Source organism: Dendropsophus ebraccatus, chromosome 2 (genome assembly GCF_027789765.1).
Source record: "Dendropsophus ebraccatus isolate aDenEbr1 chromosome 2, aDenEbr1.pat, whole genome shotgun sequence".
NCBI classification, from domain to species: domain Eukaryota; kingdom Metazoa; phylum Chordata; class Amphibia; order Anura; family Hylidae; genus Dendropsophus; species Dendropsophus ebraccatus.
In genome coordinates this window covers 57200605-57215570 of record NC_091455.1, presented here as the reverse complement: position 1 = coordinate 57215570, position 14966 = coordinate 57200605, and the positions used below count along the sequence as shown (strand labels likewise).

Genomic DNA, 14966 nt, shown 5'->3' with positions numbered 1-14966 from the left:
TCAGATTAAGGGTATAGATTTGCTTTAAATCCCCATTTTAACCATTTTTAAGCACCCAACTAAAAGTCCCAAAGGTATCTTTTTATTTTACAATATTATGGGCAATAAGAAATCAATATCGAAATTTACCTCAATGGTAAAACGGGGGCAAGATTTACAAATGGAATTCTCATTACTGGATCGGAAAGCAGCTTTTGTCTTCACTTACAAAACTTTTAGAAGCACGTCTCATCAGCAAGCAGATTTTAAAGGGGTTATTCCGGGTTAGAAAAACATGGCCCCCTACTTTCAGAGACAACACATCTTATGATGGCATTATAATCCCTTATGCTTACATGGCATAGCATAGATCAGTATAAGCAATCTAATGATTGCATGTTTTATAGTTAATAAAAGTGTAATAAAAAAAGTTTTTAAAAGTATAAAAAAAAACTTATAAACCTCCCCAATAAAAGTTTAAAATACCTCCTTGCCCATTATAAAAACAAAAATATGTAAAAATAAATAAATAAACATATTACATATCGTAGCGTGTGGAGTTGTCCGATCTATTAAAGTATAACATTATTGTTCCCGCACGGTGAACGATGTAAACAAAAGAAGAAGAAAAAAACACCAGGATTGCTGATCTCTTAAAATTATATATGATAAAAAAATGAATAAAAAGCAATCAAAATTTTTCTTTTACACCAATATGATATTATTAAAAACTAGAGATCATGGTACAATGACACCCCAACAAGCCCTGTAGGTGGAAAAATAAATGCTCTGTGGCTCTTAGAAGACGGGGAGGAACATTGCATTAAAGTGACCCTGACATCCGTGCATCAATGACCTCCGCCATGAAGGGGTTAATGGCCGCCAAACTAGTGATAACTGAAAACCTCCTACACAACCTTCAATACAGGTAAATATTACAGAAATAACTACAATATAACATATACAGTATACACCTTTCATTCATTCTATTTCTTTACTATTTTTTAGTTTCCCATCTTATATTACTTGCCTTCTTTAAAAACATTATTGTCACATTAAAAATATTGTTTATGGGATTTACTCTCGAAAAATTTTCTTATTTGAAATTAAAATGCAATAATTTTTATTTGAGGTGGTTTTGAGTTTACGCCATTTTCCCTATGGTAAAACTGACATGTTATATATATTTTCCTCAAGTCAGTATGATTACGGCAATAGGCAACTTGCATAACTGTTACTTTATTTAATGGCTTTTAAAAAATTTTAAGCTTAAAAAAAAAACTTAATGTTCATTAAAATCGCTTTCCATCCTTATAACGCTTTTATCCTTTAGTCCATCCTGTTTCTACAAACTGCTGCAGTTTTTTCAGGTTTATGCCCTTACTGTACATTATACTCCACATGCTGATTGCTATATAGTGAAATAACGTATAATATAACATATTCAGCTGTTTATAACTGTTTGTTTCATTTGTATTACATATTATTCACCTTACCTTACCAAAGTTGTCATACAGCCCATACTTACCTTAAAAATATATGGGCTTTTATAAAAATGTGTCCAAAATACACTATAAGGCTATGTTCACACTACGTATATTTCAATCAGTATATGTATATTTCAGTCAGTATATTTCAGTCAGTATTGCAACCAAAACAAGGAGTGGATTAAAAACACAGAAAGGATCTGTTCACACAATGTTGAAATTGAGTGGATGGCTACCATTTAATGGCAAATATTTGCTGTTATTTTAGAACAACGGCTGTTGTATTGAAATAATGGCCGTTATTTACTGTTATATGGCGGCCATCCACTCAATTTCACCATTGTGTGAACAGATCCTTTCTGTGTTTTTAATCCACTCCTGGTTTTGGTTGCAATACTGACTGAAATATACGTAGTGTGAACGCAGCCTCATAAAACATGCACTGAAAACTCTAAGAACAAAGGAGAAATTCTTGTGCCTAAAAGGTCGTATTTCTCATGGAAATTGTACTGATCTGTAATATTCTTGTGGCATATTGCTTTGCTGATCAACCCCAGACCTTTGGCTTACTATATAGTTTTCACCTTGATTGATCTTAGATGCAATGGTTAGCAACAAAGGGTCCTCCTTGGTAAATAACTAAAACCCAACTGAATTATTAATAGTATAACTCCTCTGGGATTCAGTGTTCATTTTTACATCAATAAATCTATTTTATGTGTCTTTATAACTTATTCTTTTTTGTTCATTGCAACTTCAAGGTCCTTATATGTTTTAATCAATACATACAGGCCATAATTACATACATTTACCACATCAGATAATGCTCTTTCAGCTCTGCCTGGAAATATAGCAAAGAAGCTAAAGAATATTAAAGCAGTCTATTGTTTAGGTCTATTAGGGACGATATATTATATAATTATTAATCATGTAAGGTAGAAGAGGAATAATTGTGATATACAAAGGACATAAAAAAAAATAAAAACACTTGAGCAGTTCTTAAAGCGGCATTCCCATCTCAACTAATATAGTTATACTTGTAGGGCTCGTCAAGTTAAATTTTTGTAAATATTTTGTAAAATTTTTGTAATTTAGCAAACTTCCACTCTTTCCTTCCCATTGTTAATAGCAAATTGTCTAGATTACCAACCACGGCTCTGCTCTAACAGCAGTGACCTGGCTGATAACCCTTTAAGATAGGATCTATGATGCTTAGATCCACGCATTTGCATTCCCAAATTGTCGTCTTATTAGATCTGTAATCTGTATCAAGGTCTCAAAAGATTTTGAATATGTGATATAGAACATGGAACACATATGGCTACAGGTCTCAAGGCAGTTCTTTGCAATTCTAATTTATAGACAATAACAAACAAGATAAAAATTAAACTGTACAGGTGATCCCAGCTTTATGTAAATAATTCCTAATCAAAAATTATGCAACTTTGTATTTCAATTCATTACATTGCAAGATCACTAGAGTAAAGTCCCGTGGCTGCAGTTGTGTGAACTGCATATGAATGGGACATATGTTCAATGTCTTTATGTGGACAACAATATTCTTATTAGCTGGCAGTAAGAAGAGATACTGAAAATGGTGATTAGCGGAAACATGAAGTATATTAGATTGTTGAAAACCATTTACTGCATGGTGATTAAGCTTTATTTCTTTACAACGAGAAAGCCATCTTAAACTATTACAAAACTAATGACCAGTGGGAAGCAAATCTTATAAAATTCTGTCTTCCATTGATTCTCCATAGATCTTAAAGGTAGTCAATCAGCAGATTTATATTGCCCAAATCACATCAGCATCAAATCCTGACAATGAAGTTTACCTTCGAAATATTGCAAAGTGTCATTGACAGAGTTGGGATTTATTAAGCATTTTGCTCCAGTTTCTTGCGCAATTTGCACTTTTCTATCTTTGACTTTTTAAACACATTTTTGAGCATTTATAAATTGACCAATAGGTAGTATATACTTAAAGATGCCGTATTCAACATGAGCAACTGTGATAATATGTGACAATTCATATTCTAAGAAGTAAGCTGTAAAAATAAAGTATTAGTAAATCTGCCCAAATCTTTCATAACTATGGCTTTCTGTAACCTCCCTAAATGAAGGTTTTAGATATAGGAATGGAAATAGTAGTTCTGCAGGAATAACAACAAAATTCATAGTTTACCCGATTTTATAAGATTGCCTTGTTCAAATCCAGGTTTAAGTCTTCGTGAGCAGCTCTAGCCAGTGGTTACATCCAGTTGAAAGGCAACTAGACACAACCTTCTCTGTTGCTCCAGATTAGTGCTGAAAGGACCTGTCAAATTGGGTTCGGCAACATTCTCCAAACCTGAAAGCTCGACATTTGATTCCCTACAGCTGCAGAAGTTGGATGCTGCCCCTAGGGAGTCCCGGAAAACATGGATACAGTCATAGGTCATAAATATCAAACTTTTGCAGCTGCGGGAAATCAACTGTCAAATCAGGTCTTGAGAATGTTGTCAAACCTGAACAGTTTGATAGGTCTGCTCAACACTACTTCTAATCCCGCATTCTGTCTTTTGAGATCACTGTAACAAGGTGACGTGTGGGGACTTGCTGTGGCACCCAACTGGCTTGGCTTAGGGCTATGCTCAGGAGTGGAAACTAAATACCCCTAGGTTTAAACTCTTTAACCTCCAACTTGTAGTCCCATGTTCATCACTCCTATCCTGTACCTTTGGTCCCTTTGCTCACAAGGATACAGAGGTACACTAGTGCACTGCTTTCGCCTCAGCTTCACCATGTTGCCCCTACTTCCTGTTCCAGTGGTGTAGTGTAACCCTAGAGGCCCTGTCCCTTTTCTGTGACATCACATCTAATGGGAACAACTTTCTGCTATAATGAGCTATCCCTTTTCGTTGCTGCAGCAGCCAAGTCTTAACACTCAAGGTGTCCGGTGTTCTACTGACCAGACAGAGGTGCTCTGTGTGTGGGACACCGGCAGCTGCAGCAACAGTGCTATGCTGTTGGCTGAGCCATGCCACCCCCTCCAGTCCTTGCACCCCTCTCCCCTAAGCTACTCCGCTGCTCACAACAGTGAACTTCTGCTACGACAAAGTTCACCTATAACAGCCTCTTGTCCTACTATGTTTGTCCCTATGTTTATCTACACAAAACCCTTCTAAGGAATAGTCATGATTAAGGATAGCCATTCTGTGCTATATGCTGTTTTTATTTTTCTGTGTAGGCATTTAGCAAACAGTTCTCCAAGTAATATTTCTTCTCTTTATCTATTTCTCTCATTCATTTCTCTTTGTGAACAGTATTTGGAGCAAAGATATGTTGATAAAAAGAAGGTATTTTATCTAAAAGTTTTTCAGTCTTCTCAAACTGTAGAAATACCTGATGAAAATGGCCTTAAAGCGTCTCTGTACCCACAATCTGACCCCCCCCAAACCACTTGTACCTTTGGATAGCTGCTTTTAATCCAAGATCTGTCCTGGGGTCCATTCGGCAGGGGATGCAGTTATTGTCCTAAAAACAACTTTTAATTTTGCAGCGCTGTGTCTAACGGCCGGGGCTTACATTTGTATATGCATTAGGCTGGCACCACCTCTCCGTCCTTCCTCCCCACCCTCCTCATCATTAGGAATGATCCAGGAACATTTACTGCTGTTTGAGCTTTGCACAGGTGTCTTAACGATCCAGCCCATGTTCATTATGCACACAGGTGGGGAATAGGAAGCAATCTGCCTGGAGCATTCCTAATGATGAGGAGGGTGGGGAGGAAGGACAGAGAGGTGGTGCCAGCCTAATGCATATACAAATGTAAGCCCCGGCCGTTAGACACAGCACTGCAGGATTAAAAGTTGTTTTTATGACAATAACTGCATCCCCTGCCGAACAGACCCCAGGACAGATCTTGGATTAAAAGCAGCAATCCAAAGGTACAAGTGGTTTGGGGGGGGTCAGATTGTGGGTACAGAGTCGCTTTAAGACACAAAAATGTGTGAGGCTCAGAAATTAATACGAATAACTTAAATGAAGGGACTCTTATAAATGCATACAAATGCTCATAGGCTTTCTATAAATCCAATCACTGCACTTCGGCCCATTCTTTTTAGCGATGAAGGGGGGAGGGTCTGCTGCACTCAGAAAGCCACAGATCAAACCTTCTGACCTATTACCATAATGTCAAAAGTTTGTCAGACACAGACAACAATGTGGATTGTTTAAACGTTAAAGGATTCCTAATATTTTTACAATTAGCACCACGCACAGGGCCCACTAGGGCAATCCTTTAAGGTCATTTTGGAGATGTCTTTGATAGATGATAGTGATTGCAAGTCATTTAAAAATCTATAGAAAAAACATTACAGCAAACAAGCTGTCTGGTTGTCAACCTTGATAACAACCGCACTATTTTTCATAAAATTCATGTGAAGCTCTAACAGACCCAGCCTGTCACTGACATTATCAAATGGTAGTATGATCTTGTGTAAAGTGTTGACAAGTAAAAACATACAGATGTGTTCTTTCTTTCTTTCTTTCTTTCTCTTCACATGATGTGATTCCTTTCTTTCTTTCCCTTCACATGATGTGATTCCTTATACAGTACATCACTTCATCTTCCAAATCACTTCATTTACTAAAATTGACTCCTTAACTTCTAATAATACTCAAGTCTTGGCCACAAGGTGGCTCCCTTCCCTGCAATCTACTGTTCAGTACCTGTTGTTACAGGAATTCTGTCTGTAGTAACAGACACAGCAAGACAGAACACAGGAGGTGGAGGCAAGGCTTAACATGTGCTCACTGCAGGGAGGAGAGAGGTTTTTGTATAAAGTACACTGCATAACCAGGAAAAAATTCAATGTGTGGTGAAATTGAAAAAAAAAAAAAAACGCATTTTCTTTATTTGGGGGGTATTTGTATTTACGCCATTCGCCCTGTGGTAAAACTGACTTGTTATATATGTTCCTCAAGTTGTAGCAATTACAAGGATATGTAACATCTATAACATGTATAAATTCAAACTATTGTTAACAAATATTCCCAGGCTTATAACGCTTTTATCCTTTGGTCTATGGGGCTGTGTGAGGTGTCACTTTTTGTGCCACGATGTCTTCTTTCTATCGGTACATTGATTGCGCATATGCAACTTTTTGATCACTTTTTATTACAATTTTTCTGGATTTGATGCGACCAAAAATGTGCAATTTTGCACACTGATCTCTCATTGAGATCTATGCAGTATAGTTATACTGCACAGATCAATTAGATAGGCACTCGATTGCTTTCGGCTGCTGCAGCTGAAAGCAATCGAGTGCCGAGCCGCGATCAGCACCACCATGATATAAAACATACTAATACATTGCTATCACTAAAAGTACTAGCTTCACCACTGACAGGAAATGAAAAATAGACTACAAAACCTTGGCTGGATCTTGTCTCCCCCTCCAACCTACACCACTATCTCTCTGGGCAGACAAGGAGTAAAAGAAGCAGGTGCTGAAACATCACTGATTGTGCAATAGTCTGCAGTGAAATGAGATCTTCTACAACAGCTTTGGGCAAGGAATTGGCAGAAGTGCTGGGGGAGGGTAGTAGGCATTGTGAGAGAGCTAAAGCATTGTGATGAACAGCTGAGGGAAAGCAATGCATTCTGGAACTTGTAATACTGAGCAACTGCTTAACTGCGAAGTACAACCATAAAGAACTAAGACCCCCAAAATAAATGGATCTTTGGTGGTTTAAGAACTGGGACAGTAAGGTGAGCAATGCTATATGCTTTTGTAGGATGTCTGTTTTTTTTTTTTTTTTTTACCTGATGTCGGAGTACCCCTTCAAGAGACCCTGTCCGTTAGAAGGTGCCTAAAGACATAGGGGGCATTTATGAAGACTGGTGTACAAGTACGCTGGTCTAACATAAAGCCCCAACACTATGCATGCCTCTAAATCAAGCAAATCTGAGGCCCTGAGGCTATGAGCTGGTGCAGGTTTTTCGCAATGATAAATCAGATGTGGTAGATGTGCCTCTTCCTCAGTTTGTCACGTGTCCCTCCCCACCTGTCTATCAGGCAAACAAACAAAAAAGGTAAAAAATTTTGCACTAACCAATCCGTACTGTTTTGTGGACATATGCCGGGCATATGTGTTTTAATAAATCCCTCCCACCCATACTCTCTTCATGTTATAGAGCAGGAGGAGCTAAGCAGAGTGATATATTGGTTTTGGGAAAGTTCCTGGATCACTTCCTTATATAAACCTCTGCTCATTCTGGGATAAGCAGTCAAGTGGGTGGTCCTTGCAGTGATGACAGCTATGTCTGCATACGTGCACATATAGCCACTTATTTAGCCCACCCACATGGTTACTGAGCCCAGACCGAGTAGAGTTTACATGAATAAATGGAAACTGGAACTTTTCTCACAAAACTCTACATTAGTTGTTCAGCGCCTCCTGCTCTCCTACTCGGTTCTGAAGGTCAATGAACAATAGACCTTTCATAACAGGAATGGGATTAGAAAAAGTATTCGATATTTGGTCATGTTACTGCCTACCCTCACAACCAACAGATTATCGACACTATTTGTATGCAATAAGCTGAACACTTCTTGCAAACCGTCAATGAACTTCCTGGTGAAGAAACATTAGTAACATAATCAATGGCCTTATTACCATTCAATAGCCATATATTGCCATCCACCAACAAGCTTTGTTACTTTACTATGCAAACTGCATAGAAATGTTGTTTGTATGTTGACTATGGTAATGGAAGATAACTTTTATCCTGAGTATTTATGACCTGCTTCATGGAAATGAAATCCCAACCTTCCATTTACCTTGTTGTCCTTTATATATGGACTGCCAGTATGTGATCAATGTGAACCATTAAAAGGCAGACAGCCGTCATTGGTCATACTTCCCCATGTGGATACTACGTTCACAAATCTGGCTACACACTGCTACTATAAATGTATGAATTATTAGAATGTAATAATTCAATGGTCGGTGAATGAGTATTCACACAACTATCAATAATTCATTTAGACTTTCCACATACGTAACATTTATAGTACCTGTTACATCAGAGTATACTATATAGGATGGAGACTAGTGTACCTATGGAAACTAAGAAGTTCTGAAGGAAAGGAGCACATGCTGTCATGTAAATCTGTGGCTAATGGTTGCTGATTATTATCACCATGGTTAGCACGCACCACCGTTCCCTATAACGCAAGAGGATACGACAACAGGATCAAGCACTTGGCTGAGTAGCTGACAGCTCAGCCGCATTTACCGTGGATGGAGTAAATAATATGCTACAACAGGTCTAACCGTAAGATCTTAGGTATTGTAATTGAATGCGGCTTCAGCATACCAATGTGCCACTTTTACACAGCATTAATTCCCATTTCTGTCTCAATCCCTTAGGTGCAGGATATTGATCACTGTTAGGGGTGGTGGCAGTCATATTAAACGGGACTCATTAACCGGTCACTTCTCCTGCTTTTTCTATCATTTGCTATCTCATCTGTCCACATCCTGCCTTTTCCCATGAAAATTCTCTCGGACTGTCACACATCAACACTTTCTTTCAGTACTTCATCATAATATTACAAGAAAACAAACACTCTACATCAACGAGCATAGCATGAAAGCATTTATACACTGCAAACAGATACTATACATAGGAGTATAGACAGAAAGTTCCTTTATATAGGTATACATTACAGGACAGTGACATATATATATATATATATATATATATATATATATATATATATATATATATGAAATATCTGACACGTAGCTATTGCTCAGGATAAATGCTGAAGTGGCAAAGCTCAGTTAGATGTAACTCAGCTAAATATACCATTTGGTGAAACTCATCATGCTGCCATAATATTATAGGACCAAAACTAGACTGAATCAATAGTAACAAATATAGAGGAAACCATATAAAAATGCACTTTCTTCTAGAAGCATTTGCATAATAAAGATGGAAAATGAAACATGAAAATTACCTGTTCCAGGCAGCTTGGGAGAAGTGGGATGTGATGCTTTGCTGGAGATGCTGGTCACTCTGTAGTGTCTTTCCTGACACCTGATAGAGAAGAGATGATCTCCCTTCAGAGGTCTAGGTTAGGCTCTCAGGCTTTTCATGCTTCTTTCCTTTTCACATGTAATCTGTGTCTGTAGAAAGCTCCTTTTTCAATTGTTACTTTCCTTCCCTGTCTCTCAGCTTCTCCTTTTCCCTATGCTAACCTCATGGTAACACTTTTCTCTGCTTGTGGTTCACAGCCCCTCCTCTCCACTTTGCTCTCTCTCTCTCTTTTCCCCCTCTCTTCTGAAGCAGATCTCTGGTCTAGCACAGCTCTCCAATGATTGGATATATGGCAAGCTATAGCACCATGACATCTGCCTGCCAAATGCACAGAAAAGCCAAAAGGCATGGAATACACCCAGGAGCAATAACTCATTTTTGTGTTTATTTCCTTGAATTTCAATTAAATTGTAAAATGTTATGACATATAGAATTATATTGTGTTGGATATGCACTTTCGCTGTGGGTGTATATCAGCACATGTTATACAATGAATCCAGCTTTTTATATTGCTATACAGTACTAAGGTCAAGAATTATTCTGAACTCCAGCATAATGGAGGCCCTTGGATTGTTACCTGTTGCTATAGCAGCATGATGAACTACTATAAAGAAATCAGAGCAGTATTCCCTTTGTAAAAGACTATACACTAATTCAATGACAAGTAGTACAATATGGGGAAGACTGGGGAATAAACTAACATCCCTTGCTTTATTCATGTTATAAACATACTGGATTAGGGGGCTTTTACACCTGCTGGTTATTACCTGCTATTGGCCGCTCATTGTCTATATACAAGGTGATCTGTGCTTGTTCAAAAAGACCACAAAAGGGCCATTTAGACCTACGTTATTGGCTGTATGAATGACCACTTGATCATCCATGTGACTGTTCACTTCCATTATTGATAGCAGCGCATTCTCTCTATATACAGGAAGATGATTTTTAGACCGGAACTAAAGATGAGATCGACCAACAAGCATCTATCTCTGCTCATTGACCAGCTTTGTGTGAATATCATGCAAAATAGGTAAATGAATCACTGACACTCATTTATTTATCACTGTCAATATAAATTACTGATAATCCTTGTAAAGTAAATATTTGGATGCATTATTCTGGGCCAGAAATGGCTTTTCTTTAAAGGGGTTATCCAGGATTAAAAAACAAACAAACATTTCTTGCAAACCAGTACCACCCCTGAACCTGCAATTCAGCTCCATTTACGCCATTGGACTAAGCTACAAAACTACCTGCAAACTCTGGACAAGTCAGGGGTGTAACTAAAAATAGCTGGGCCCCATAGCAAGCTTTTGAGTGCCCCCCAACCATCGAGTGTAGTCAGTGACTATCACATCAGTAATTGAAGTTTGTAATTTGCAGTAACCTATGCAGCATTTGAGACTTGTCAAAAGTTAAGGACCTGAGATCTGGTGCAATCCAGTGATACAGCCGGAGAACTAGAGAGTGTGCAGCTAAACGCCCAACTCTTTTGCTCCAGACTCTAATTTTGGTATCTGTGGTGATAAGAGGAGGCTGCTGTAAAGTGATCTGTACAGCATTGTAGCGACATGTGACCCCAGTAGATAGAGGAGACACCACATCACACTAATCAGTGATTACATGGCCAAGGGGCAAGGAAACAACAGCCTCTCCTGAGTAGTATAGGGGAAAGGACTCCCTGTTGTTTCACCTCTCTCTCTTTTTCTGTGATCAATTGATATAGATAGATAGATAGATAGATAGATAGATAGATAGATAGATAGATAGTGTTTACTGTGCAAAATAGAAGCAAATCAAGGCAGTGGTGGTAAGCTTTTTTTTTTGCATTTTATTTTTTTATGGGATCCCTGGAGTTCCCCTTTAACCCCTTGCCGCAAAATGACGTTTGGGGAACGTCATGTAAAACAAGTAGTTCCCGCAACATGACGTTCCCCAAACGTCATGCTTTCCCTGCCTCCCCCCGCTGTCCCTGACGGTGATCGGGCAGCGGGTGGAGGCTATGTCACACAGCATCCTCCCGCTGCCTCTGCCCGGAGGGGAGCCGCGCTCCCCGCGGGCAGTTGATCCCATAAACGCCGCGGTCAATGCGACCGCAGCGTCTATGGGGGAGATTTGTGTTCTCCCGCCGATCGGGCGGCGGGAGGAGGCTGCAGAACGTTGCCTCCTCCCGCCGCCACTTCTAATGTGTTCTATCACCATTATAGCGGCGATCCGCCGGTAACGGGTATTACTGGCACCGCCGACAGCTTTCATCTCCCCCCACCGTGAATCCACGGTGGGGGGAGATGAAAATGTATCCCCCAGACCCCAGATCAGCCCCCCTAGTGGACGATCACTAACCCTCTCCCCTCCCCGGGCGGCCATCACATCCAAGATGGCCGCCCCCATCCCTGCGAACAAACGATGTTTGTTTGCAGGGATGGAAATGAATAAATGATCAAAGCCCCATGCTCTCCGCCACCGGAGGTAGCGGAGAGCATGGGGCAGTGATCGGGGACCCCCCCGTGTGGTCCCGGAGCAGGCGATCGGCGGTATATACTATATACCGCTGATCGCCTGTTCCCAGTGCAAAGAAGCACTTTTTATCCCCTGTCACCATAAACCATTGGTGACAGGGGATAAAAAGTGATACAGTGTCGCCCCCCCAAGTCGCTCCCCACCCCCCCTGTCACCCCCGTCCCCCAGTCACCCCCCCTTCCCCATATACGTTACCTGATCCTGGAGCTCCTTCCTCCTCGACGTCCTGGATGGTTATGAAGTGTGCATGCGCTCCACAACCAGCCAACTCTAAAAATTTAAAGTGACAGAGACCAATTTGCTCTCTGTCACTGAACTATGATTACTGTGATAGAAAATATCACAGTAATCATAGTAATATAGTGAAAATGAATGTATAAAGTACAAAAAGTGAAAAACATACAAAAAAATAAAACACACACTTTTCATTATAGTAATAATTGCAGTTTACTCCCAAATTACCCCTAACCCCCCCAGATTACCCGTAACCACCGCAGGTTGCTCATATCCACCCCAGGTTGCCCGTATCCGCCCCAGGTTGCCCGTAATCACGCCAGATTGCACGTAATCACCGCACGTTGCCCATAACCACCGCACATTGCCCATAACCACCGCACGTTGCCCCTAACCACCGCACGTTTCCCCTAACCACCGCACGTTGCCCATAACCACCGCACGTTGCCCATAACCACCGCATGTTGCCCATAACCACCGCACATTGCCTCTAACCACCGCACGTTGCCTCTAACCACCGCACGTTGCCTCTAACCACCGCACGTTGCCCATAACCACCGCACATTGCCCATAACCACCACACATTACCCATAACCACCGCATGTTGCCTGTAACCACCACATGTTGACCGTAACCACCCCAAATTGCCAGTGACCCCCTCCAGATGGTGTGTAATTAGCCCCGATTTCCCGTAACCCCCCAGATTGCACGTAACCACCGCACATTGCCCCTAACCACCGCACGTTGCCTCTAACCACCGCATGTTGCCCCTAACCACCGCACGTTGCCCCTAACCACCGCACGTTGCCCATAACCACCGCACGTTGCCTCTAACCGCCGCACGTTGCCTGTAACCGCCGCACGTTGCCTCTCACCACTGCACGTTGCCTCTCACCACCGCACGTTGCCTCTGACTACCGCACGTTGCCTATAACCACCGCACGTTGCCTCTAACCACCGCACGTTGCCTCTGACCACCGCACGTTGCCTCTGACCACCGCACGTTGCCTCTAACCACCCCAACCCTCTCCAGATTGCCCGTAACCACGCCAGATTGCCTGTAACAACCCCAAATTACAGGTACCCATCCCAGATTACCTATAAGCACTTCAGTTTATCCGTAACCACCCCATGTTGCCCGTTACCACCTCACGTTGCCCGTTACCACCCCACGTTGCCCGTAACCACCCCAGATTGTCTGTAACCACCACAGGTAGCCCATAACCACCCCAGGTTGCCCATAACCACACCAGGTTGCCCGTGACCACCCCAGGTTGCCCGTGACCACACCAGGTTGCCCGTGACCACCCCACATTACCTGTAATCTCATTTTTTATTGTATTTTAGTAACTGCGCTATTCTAATAACTATTACTAGCTGCGGTTTTGCTCCAGCTAATTGGCGCTCCCTTCCTTCTGAGCCCTGCTGTGTGCCCATACTGTGGTTTATGCCCACATATGGGGTACCGTTTTACTCAGAAGAAGCTGCGTTACAGATTTTGGGGTACGTTTTTTCTCCCATTCCTCGTGAAATTAAGAAATTTTAAACTAAACAAACATATTATTGGAAAAATTTGAGGTTTTCATTTTTACTGTCTTATTTTGAATACTTTCCTCTAATACTTGTGGGGTCAAACCGCTCACTGCACCCCAAGATGAGTTCTTTGAGGGGTGTACTTTCCTAAATGGGGTGACTTTTGGGGGGGTTCTATTCTGCTGACACTACAGGGGCGCTGCAAACGCACCTGGCGCTCAGAAACTTCTTCGGAAAAATCTGCACTGAAAATGCTAATTGGCGCTCCTTCCCTTCTGAGCCCGGCTGTGTGCCCATACAGTGGTTTACGCCCACATATGGGGTACCGTTCTACTCAGGAGAACCTGCGTTACAGATTTTGGCATGCAGCTTTTCCCCTGTTCCTAATGAAATTGAGAAATTTCAAACTAAACGAACATATTATTGGAAAAATTCTAGTTTTTCAATTTTACTGTCTTATTTTGAATACTTTCCTCTAATACCTGTGGGGTCAAAATGGTCACCACACCCCAAGATGTATTCTTTGAGGGGTGTACTTTCCAAAATGGGGGGACTTTTGGGGGGGGTTCTCTTCTGCGGACACTACAGGGGCACTACAAACGCACCTGGCGCTCAGAAACTACTTCAGCAAAATCTGAACTGAAAATGCTAATTGACGCTCCATTCCTTCTGAGCCCTCCTGTGTGGCCATACAGTGGTTTATGCCCACATATGGGGTACCGTTGTACTCAGGAGAACCTGCGTTACAAATTTTGTGGTGCGGATTTTCTCATGTTCCTTGTGAAATTGAGAAATTTAAAACTAAACAAACATATTATTGGAAAAATTCAAGTTTTTCATTTTTACTGTTTAATTTTAAATACTTTCCTCTAATACCTGTGGGGTCAAAATGGTCACCACACCCCAAGATGTATTCTTTGAGGGGTGTACTTTCCAAAATGGGGTGACTTTTGGGGGGTTTCTCTTCTGCGGACACTACAGGGGCGCTGCAAACGCACCTGACGCTCAGAAACTTCTTCAGCAAAATCTGCATTGAAAAAGCTAATTGGCGCTCATTTTCTTCTGAGCCCGGCTGTGTGCCCATACAGTGGTTTATGCCTACATATGGGGTACTGTTG

General features: G+C 41.2%; 1 protein-coding gene across 1 annotated transcript in view; it reads right to left on the bottom strand.

Annotated features, from left to right (window-relative positions):
* Positions 1-9632, bottom strand: part of OPRK1 (opioid receptor kappa 1) — a 50668-nt gene extending 41036 nt beyond the window's left edge. Inside the window, exon 1 of the mRNA XM_069960041.1 lies at positions 9482-9632. The gene's annotated coding sequence lies outside the window, so the exon portion shown is untranslated. The remainder of the gene's footprint in view (positions 1-9481) is intronic.
* Positions 9633-14966: the final 5334 nt, after the last annotated feature.